Genomic DNA, 9647 nt, shown 5'->3' on the forward strand with positions numbered 1-9647 from the left:
TTTGGCAAACTCCAAGCAGGCTGTCTTGTGCCTTTACTGAGGCTTCCGTCTGGCCACTCTACCATAAATGCCTGAGAGATGGTTGTCCCTCTGGAAGGTTCTCCCATCTCCACAGAGGAACTCTGGAGCTCTGTCAGAGTGACTTTCGGGTTCTTGGTCACCTCCCTGACCAAGGCCATTCTCCCCCGATTGTTCAGTTTGGCCGGGTGGCCAGCTCTAGGAAGAATCCAAACTTCTTCCATTTAAGAATGATGGAGGCCACTGTGTTCTTGAGGACCATCAATGCTGTCAAGGAGCTCTATGGACAATTCCTTCGACCTCTTGACTTGGTTTTTGCTGTGACATGCACTGTCAACTGTGGGACCAGAAAAGGCACAGGTGTGTGCCGTTCCAAATCATGTACAATCAATTGAATTTACCACAGGTGGACTCAAATCAAGTTGTAGAAACATCTCAAGGATGATCAATGGAAACAGGATGCACCTGGGCTCAAATTTGAGACTCATAGCAAAGGGTCTGAATACTTCTGTAAATAAGGTATTTCTGTTTTTCATTTTGAATAAAGTTGCAAAAATTTAATAGAAACTGTTTTAATTTGTCATTATGGGGTATTTTGTGTAGACTGATGACGTAAAAATATTATTTAATCCACTTTAGAATAAGGCTGAAATGTAACAAAATGTGGAAAAAGTCAATGAGTCTGAACACTTTCCGAATGCACTGTAGCTTGTCTAACTAACAAGCCTGCTGGCAATGTTGGTAGACTTTAGAAAAGAAAGACATTACTAAACGTAATGAATAAGACTCACATTCCTTTTAATCTTTTACCCAGATTTTAGCATAGAATCATTTGTTTCTTTAGTTACACCATGAGTCACACTGGGCCAGGAGTAAAACCATGAGTCACACTGGGCCAGGAGTTACACCACAAGTAACACTGGGCCAGGAGTTACACCATGAGTCACACTGGGCCAGGAGTAAAACTATGAGTCACACTGGGCCAGGAGTTACACCATGAGTCACACTGGGCCAGGAGTTACACCACAAGTAACACTGGGCCAGGAGTAAAACTATGAGTCACACTGGGCTAGGAGTTACATTACGAGTCACACAGTCCTCTGATGTCCTCACCCAACCTATGCATTGGCATCTCTTTTCCTACCTAACAAACTAAAATAATGACAGTGATAAGTCCCCACAATCACACTTCCACATACACATATCCACTCACACACTCTTTCACAATTCAGGCACCAGACAAGAGTCCTGTCATCCACATTTATACTATTCACATTATTGGGCCAGGTTTCATTTCACATGTCTATAAGGTGCAGTAGTCCAGGGTGATTGGACTGACCACTGATCCTAACACTGTAATCTGGAGCTGTTCTAACTTGGGGTCAGGATCAATCAGATTCACCCGAGGACAGCAAGACAGACAGCCAGGCAGAGAGCAGAGATGAGGAGCGCTCACACACACACACTGCTGTAGACAATGAATGATGGTGCTGAGTTTCAAACCTATGCCTGTTCACCGAGTGTAGGATGTAGACCCGGGTGTAGCAGAAGAAAGGACCCGCCTGGATGTGCAACAGGTATAATGGGCTGGTCTGACCTAGTGCATGCTACGTCGGACATTCATAGCGTTATGTCATAAGCCCAGCAGATGCAACAGACCCCAGGTGCTTGGCCCTGTACACTTGGTCCCCCAGTCCTGCCCTGTACACTGGCACTCTCATGTCCACTGCTGTGGTGTCAGGTCCTGGTCAGAGAGGAGAGGCTGCTGTGGTATCAGGTCCTGGTCAGAGAGGAGAGGCTGCTGTGGTATCAGGTCCTGGTCAAAGAGGAGAGGAGAGGCTGCTGTGGTATCAGGTGCTGGTCAAAGAGGAGAGGAGAGGCTGCTGTGGTATCAGGGCCTGGTCAGAGAGGAGAGGCTGCTGTGGTATCAGGTCCTGGTCAAAGAGGAGAGGAGAGGCTGCTATGGTATCAGGTCCTGGTCAGAGAGGAGAAGCTGCTATGGTATCAGGTCCTGGTCAGAGAGGAGAGGCTGCTGTGGTATCTGGTCCTGGTCAGAGAGGAGAGGCTGCTGTGGTATCTGGTCCTGGTCAGAGAGGAGAGGCTGCTGTGGTATCAGGTCCTGGTCAGAGAGGAGAGGCTGCTGTGGTATCAGGTCCTGGTCAAAGAGGAGAGGAGAGGCTGCTATGGTATCAGGTCCTGGTCAGAGAGGAGAGGCTGCTGTGGTATCTGGTCCTGGTCAAAGAGGAGAGGAGAGGAGAGGAGAGGAGAGGAGAGGAGAGGAGAGGCCAGCCAGTCCAGTCATAGTCAGAGCAGCCAGTCCAGTCAGTCAGAGCAGCCAGTCCAGTCAGAGTCAGAGCAGCCAGTCCAGTCAGTCAGAGCAGTCAGTCCAGTCAGAGTCAGAGCAGCCAGTCCAGTCAGTCAGAGTCAGAGCAGCCGGTCCAGTCAGAGTCAGAGCAGCCATTCCAGTCAGAGTCAGAGCTGCCGGTCCAGTCAGATTCAGAGCAGCCAGTCCAGTCAGAGTCAGAGCAGCCAGTCCAGTCAGAGTCAGAGCAGCCAGTCCAGTCAGTCAGAGCAGCCAGTCCAGTCAGAGTCAGAGCAGCCAGTCCAGTCAGTCAGAGTCAGAGCAACCGGTCCAGTCAGAGTCAGAGCAGCCAGTCCAGTCAGAGTCAGAGCAACCAATCCAGTCCCAAACATGCCCTTTTATCATCTGCTGCTAATGCTTGTTGTTTGCTATTAATATACTTTGATGAATAGACACGACAGTAAAACGGTGAGTCTGTGGGCCCTGGATTAAAGCCTAGTGAATGGATGTGCACTAATACACTACTGCAGTGACCTATAAGGTTAATACCACATCTTTACTCATACCTCCTTCAACAATAAGCCTGGACTCACACACAGTCTACTTGTCTGTGAGTGTGTGTGTCCTTGTGTGTGCGTGTTAGACACACAGGAGCGTTTCTAACATCTTTCCATTAGTGTGTGTCATGTCCTCTCAACAAAGATCACTGTCTGGATAGAGAGTGACTGACTCTTTCGTCTGCTGGACACGTGAAAAACAACATGGTCTATAGAACCCACAATGCATTGTGTCTGAGGCGAGATGCGTCTCATGGCACCATGACGTGTTCTAAGCGGGAGTGCGAGACTGAATGCGATCATGAGTTATATAGAGATGGTTGCTATGGTGATGCCATTTTGCAAAGAACTCAAGGTAGTACTTTAACTGTCTCTTCTCTCTGTATGGACGCAGATGTAGAGGAAGTGGTTTGGGAAACTGCGTTCGTATGATGAGTCATCTTGCCTGTGCCATGAAGACTCGAATCTCATGCATATACCGATACGGTCAAATATATTGGCAACCTTGTACTTTACAATGGAGTGCAATGGGGCAGAATGTTTTGTTTTCTCTTTCAAAACTGCTTGAATGGCTATTTTTACCCAATACTTGCCGAGTATGACTTGCCTCGAACCAAAGAAATGAGAATTTGTAATAATACATTTTTTATTTTATTTTTTACTTTGAAGTGACAAATCTCAATTTCAGTTTTGATTATTATAATTGTTTAGGTCCTGTGAAATTGTTAATCAAACACTTACACGTGTTAACACCGAACATTTTTACATTTCAACTGATTTTAGAAGAAATTATAAATTGTGTAAAGGTGCCAATATACAGTGCCTTGCGAAAGTATTCGGCCCGCTTGAACTTTGCGACCTTTTGCCACATTTCAGGCTTCAAACATAAAGATATAAAACTGTATTTTTGTGAAGAATCAACAACACGTGGGACACAATCATGAAGTGGAACGACATTTATTGGATATTTCAAACTTTTTTAACAAATCAAAAACTGAAAAATTGGACTTGCAAAATTATTCAGCCCCTTTACTTTCAGTGCAGCAAACTCTCTCCAGAAGTTCAGTGAGGATCTCTGAATGATCCAATGTTGACCTAAATGACTAATGATGATAAATACAATCCACCTGTGTGTAATCAAGTCTCCGTATAAATGCATCTGCACTGTGATAGTCTCAGAGGTCCGTTAAAAGCGCAGAGAGCATCATGAAGAACAAGGAACACACCGGGCAGGTCCGAGATACTGTTGTGAAGAAGTTTAAAGCCGGATTTGGATACAAAAAGATTTCCCAAGCTTTAAACATCCCAAGGAGCACTATGCAAGCGATAATATTGAAATGGAAGGAGTATCAGACCACTGCAAATCTACCAAGACCTGGAAGTCCCTCTAAACTTTCAGCTCACACAAGGAGAAGACTGATCAGAGATGCAGCCAAGAGGCCCATGATCACTCTGGATGAACTGCAGAGATCTACAGCTGAGGTGGGAGACTCTGTCCATAGGACAACAATCAGTCGTATATTGCACAAATCTGGCCTTTATGGAAGAGTGGCAAGAAGAAAGCCATTTCTTAAAGATATCCATAAAAAGTGTTGTTTAAAGTTTGCCACAAGCCCCTGGGAGACACACCAAACATGTGGAAGAAGGTGCTCTGGTCAGATGAAACCAAAATGGAACTTTTTGGCAACAATGCAAAACGTTATGTTTGGCGTAAAAGCAACACAGCTGAACACACCATCCCCACTGTCAAACATGGTGGTGGCAGCATCATGGTTTGGGCCTGCTTTTCTTCAGCAGGGACAGGGAAGATGGTTAAAATTGATGGGAAGATGGATGGAGCCAAATACAGGACCATTCTGGAAGAAAACCTGATGGAGTCTGCAAAAGACCTGAGACTGGGACGGAGATTTGTCTTCCAACAAGACAATGATCCAAAACATAAAGCAAAATCTACAATGGAATGGTTCAAAAATAAACATATCCAGGTGTTAGAATGGCCAAGTCAAAGTCCAGACCTGAATCCAATCGAGAATCTGTGGAAAGAACTGAAAACTGCTGTTCACAAATGCTCTCCATCCAACCTCACTGAGCTCGAGCTGTTTTGCAAGGAGGAATGGGAAAAAATGTCAGTCTCTCGATGTGCAAAACTGATAGAGACATACCCCAAGCGACTTACAGCTGTAATCGCAGCAAAAGGTGGCGCTACAAAGTATTAACTTAAGGGGGCTGAATAATTTTGCACGCCCAATTTTTCAGTTTTTGATTTGTTAAAAAAGTTTGAAACATCCAATAAATGTCGTTCCACTTCATGATTGTGTCCCACTTGTTGTTGATTATTCACAAAAAAATACAGTTTTATATCTTTATGTTTGAAGCCTGAAATGTGGCAAAAGGTCGCAAAGTTCAAGGGGGCCGAATACTTTCGCAAGGCACTGTATTTAGGCTTTAGCTCTGTAGGCTAATGGTCTTGAGGCTCGGGGATGAACTCGGTTCAATAATACCAAGTGGGTCACAATTACTTCCTCATGTATGGCTAAGGAGGTAGAGCACTTGCCTACTAAGCGCAGGGTTACTGGTTCAAGGCCCACTGCAGCAGTTTCCCCAATATCACTACACTAAAAGGGAGAACTGAATGCCATTCAGACCGTGTTATTACACAACCAGCCTAGCTGACAAACACAGGGTGTGGGCCTGATCACTTGTGTTGTGTAATAATTATAATAATTGTGTTTCTGTTGAGGACAGGGCATGTCAGACAGACTCCATTCAATCTGCCATACAAATCAACCAACAATGCCACACATACACAAACACAGACTAAATCATCTGAAACCAGGACAGTGGACACACCCTGATCCATAAGTCCCATGCAGCAGCTTGGTGCAGCAGACAAAGGACACACACATGCAGAAAAACACGAGCCAATCACCCAGCCTGAGACTGTCCTAAATAAAATACAACTTACTACACACACACACCAAAGGACACACAATTCAAATGTACAGACCACTAGCAGTGGGAGATAAGAGGTTCTCAATCTCTACCAGTAGTAACTAAAGTACTGAGGCTCTCCATCTCTACTAGTAGTAACTAAAGTACTGAGTATCTCCATCTCTACCAGTAGTAACTACAGTACTGAGGTTCTCCATCTCTACCAGTAGTAACTACAGTACTGAGGTTCTAGTAACTACAGTACTGAGGCTCTCTATCTCTACCAGTAGTAACTACAGTACTGAGGTTCTCCATCTCTACCAGTAGTAACTACAGTACTGAAGCTCAATTTCTACCAGTAGAACCTAAGGTACTGAGGCTCCATCACTACCAGTGGTAACAACAGTACTGAGGCTCTCCATCTCTAACAGTAGTAACTAAAGTACTGAGGCTTCATCACTACCAGTAGTAATTACAGTACCGAGGTTCTCCATCTCTACCAGTAGTAACTACAGGACTGAGGCTCTCCATCTCTACCAGTAGTAACTGCAGTACTGAGGTTCTCCATCTCTACCAGTAGTAACTACAGTACTGAGGATCTCCATCTCTACCAGTAGTAACTACAGTACTGAGGTTCTAGTAACTACAGTACTGAGGTTCTCCATCTCTACCAGTAGTAACTACAGTACTGAGGATTACCATCTCTACCAGCAGTAACTACAGTACTGAGGTTCTCCATCTCTACCAGTAGTTACTACAGTAATGAGGCTCTCCATCTCTACCAGTAGTAACTACAGTACTGAGGTTCTCCATCTCTACCAGTAGTTACTACAGTAATGAGGCTCTCCATCTCTACCAGAAGTAACTACAGTACTGAGGCCCCATCTCTACCAGTAGTAACTACAGTACTGAGGCCCCATCTCTACCAGTAGTAACTACAGTACTGAGGTTCTCCATCTCTACCAGTAGTAACTACAGTACTGAGGTTCTCCATCTCTACCAGTAGTAACTACAGTACTGAGGCTCCATCTCTACCAGTAGTAACTACAGTACTGAGGTTCTAGTAACTACAGTACTGAGGCTCTCTATCTCTACCAGTAGTAACTACAGTACTGAGGTTCTCCATCTCTACCAGTAGTAACTACAGTACTGAGGCTCCATCTCTACCAGTAGTAACTACAGTACTGAGGTTCTAGTAACTACAGTACTGAGGCTTTCTATCTCTACCAGTAGTAACTACAGTACTGAGGCTGGCTCTTCCAGGGTGGTGGCATGTGTACACATTCCCTTCATGCCAGCCTTGCTGTGTGTGTGGTTCTGGACTATAACTCAGATAATATAAACCTTTATGAAACAGTTGAAACACACACTTTGCCAAGAATAAAACAGTTGACATGGACACTCATTCAGCTGGATACCTCTCATTCCAGAAGTAATTTCCACCTCTCCATCCCTAAAAGTCAAACACAGGTTTTAATGGAGAGAGTTTAATTCATCTGCAGTGTTTGATACATTTGCAGTGTTTAGATACTACTGCGCTGTTGGAGCTAGGAACACAAGCATTTCACTACACCTGCAATAACATCTGCTAAACATGTGTATGTGACCAATACAAATTGATTTTATTAATTTGCAGCGTTTGATTTATGTAAGTAAGTATTTCACGGTCAGGTCTGTAGTGTATAATTAATCTGCAGTGTTTGATTCATCTACAGTAAGGCAATCAAACAAGCTAAGCCTCAGTATAGAGACAAAGTAGTCGCAATTCAACGGCTCAGACACGAGGTATGTGGCAGGGTCTACAGTCAATCACGGATTACAAAAAGAAAACCAGCCCCGTCGCAGACCAGGATGTCTTGCTCCCAGACAGACTAAACAACTTCTTTGCTCGCTTTGAGGACAATACAGTGCCAGTGACATGGCTCGCTACCAAAACTGATGTGTTTTCAGACATTTTCAATCAATCCTTATTCAAGTCTGCTGTTCCCACATGCTTCAATAGGGCCTCCATTGTTCCTGTTCCCAAGAAAGCTAAGGTAACTGAGCTAAACGACTCACTAAACGACGCACTCACTTCTGTCATCATGAAGTGCTTTGAGAGACTAGTCAAGGACCATATCACCTCCACCCTACCTGACACCCTAGACCCACTCCAATTTGCTTACCGCCCCAATAGGTCCACAGACGACACAATCGCAACCACACTGCCCTAACCCATCTGGACAAGAGGAATACCTATGTGAGAATGCTGTTCATCGACTACAGCGCAGCATTTAACACCATAGTACCCTCCAAACTCATCATCAAGCTCGAGAGCCTGGGTCTCGACCCCGCCCTGTGCAACTGGGTACTGGACTTCCTGACAGGCCGCCCCCAGGTGGTAAGGGTAGGTAACAACATCTCCACCCCGCTGATCCTCAACATTGGGGCCCCACAAGGGTGTGTTCTGAGCCCTCTCCTGTACTCCCTGTTCACCCATGACTGCGTTGCCATGCACGCCTCCAACTCAATCATCAAGTTTGCAGACGACACTACAGTGGTAGGCTTGATTACCAACAACGACGAGACGGCCTACAGGGAGGAGGTGAGGGCCCTCGGAGTGTGGTGTCAGGAAAATAACCTCACACTCAACGTCAACAAAACAAAGGAGATGATTGTGGACTTCAGGAAACAGCAGAGGGAACACCCCCCTATCCACATCGACGGGACAGTAGTGGAGAGGGTAGTAGGTTTTAAGTTCCACGGCGTACACATCACAGACAAACTGAATTGGTCCACTCACACAGACAGCATCGTGGAGAAGGCGCAGCAGCGCCTCTTCAACCTCAGGAGGCTGAAGAAATTCAGCTTGTCACCAAAAGCGCTCACAAACTTCTACAGATGCACAATCGAGAGCATCCTGGTGGGCTGTATCACCGCCTGGTATGGCAACTGCTCCGCCCACAACCGTAAGGCTCTCCAGAGGGTAGTGAGGTCTGCACAACGCATCACTGGGGCAAACTACCTGCCCTCCAGGACACCTACACCACCCGATGTCACAGGAAGGCCATAAAGATCATCAAGGACAACAACCACCCGAGCCACTGCCTCTTCACCCCGCTATCATCCAGAAGGCAAGGTCAGTACAGGTGCATCAAAGCAGGGACCGAGAGACTGAAAAACAGATTCTATCTCAAGGCCATCAGACTGTTAAACAGCAATCACCAACATTGAGTGGCTGCTGCCAACATACTGACTCAACTCTAGTCACTTTAATAATGGAAAGATTTATGTAAAAAATGTATCACTAGCCACTTTAAACAATGCCACAATATAATGTTTACATACCCTACATTACTCATCTCATATGTATGTACTGTACTCTATACCATCTACTGCATCTTGCCATCTTTATGTAATACATGTATCACTAGCCACTTTAAACAATGCCACTTTTATATGTTTACATAATCCTACATTACTCATCTCATATGTATATACTGTACTCGATGCCGTTCTGCACCATCACTCATTCATATATTTTTATGTACATTATGAACATATCCCTTTACACTTCTGTGTTTAAGGTAGTTGTTGTGAAATTGTTAGGTTAGATTACTCGTTGGTTATTACTGCATTGTCGGGAACTAGAAGCACAAGCATTTCGCTACCCTCGCATTAACATCTGCTAACCATGTGTATGTGATCAATAACATCTGCTAACCATGTGTATGTGACCATTAACATCTGCTAACCATGTGTTTGTGACCATTAACATCTGCTAACCATGTGTATGTGACCATTAACATCTGCTAACCATGTGTTTGTGACCATTAACATCTGCTAACCATGTGTATGTG

This window comes from Oncorhynchus mykiss, chromosome 3 (genome assembly GCF_057628025.1).
Source record: "Oncorhynchus mykiss isolate SJ-2025 chromosome 3, ASM5762802v1, whole genome shotgun sequence".
Taxonomy (NCBI): domain Eukaryota; kingdom Metazoa; phylum Chordata; class Actinopteri; order Salmoniformes; family Salmonidae; genus Oncorhynchus; species Oncorhynchus mykiss.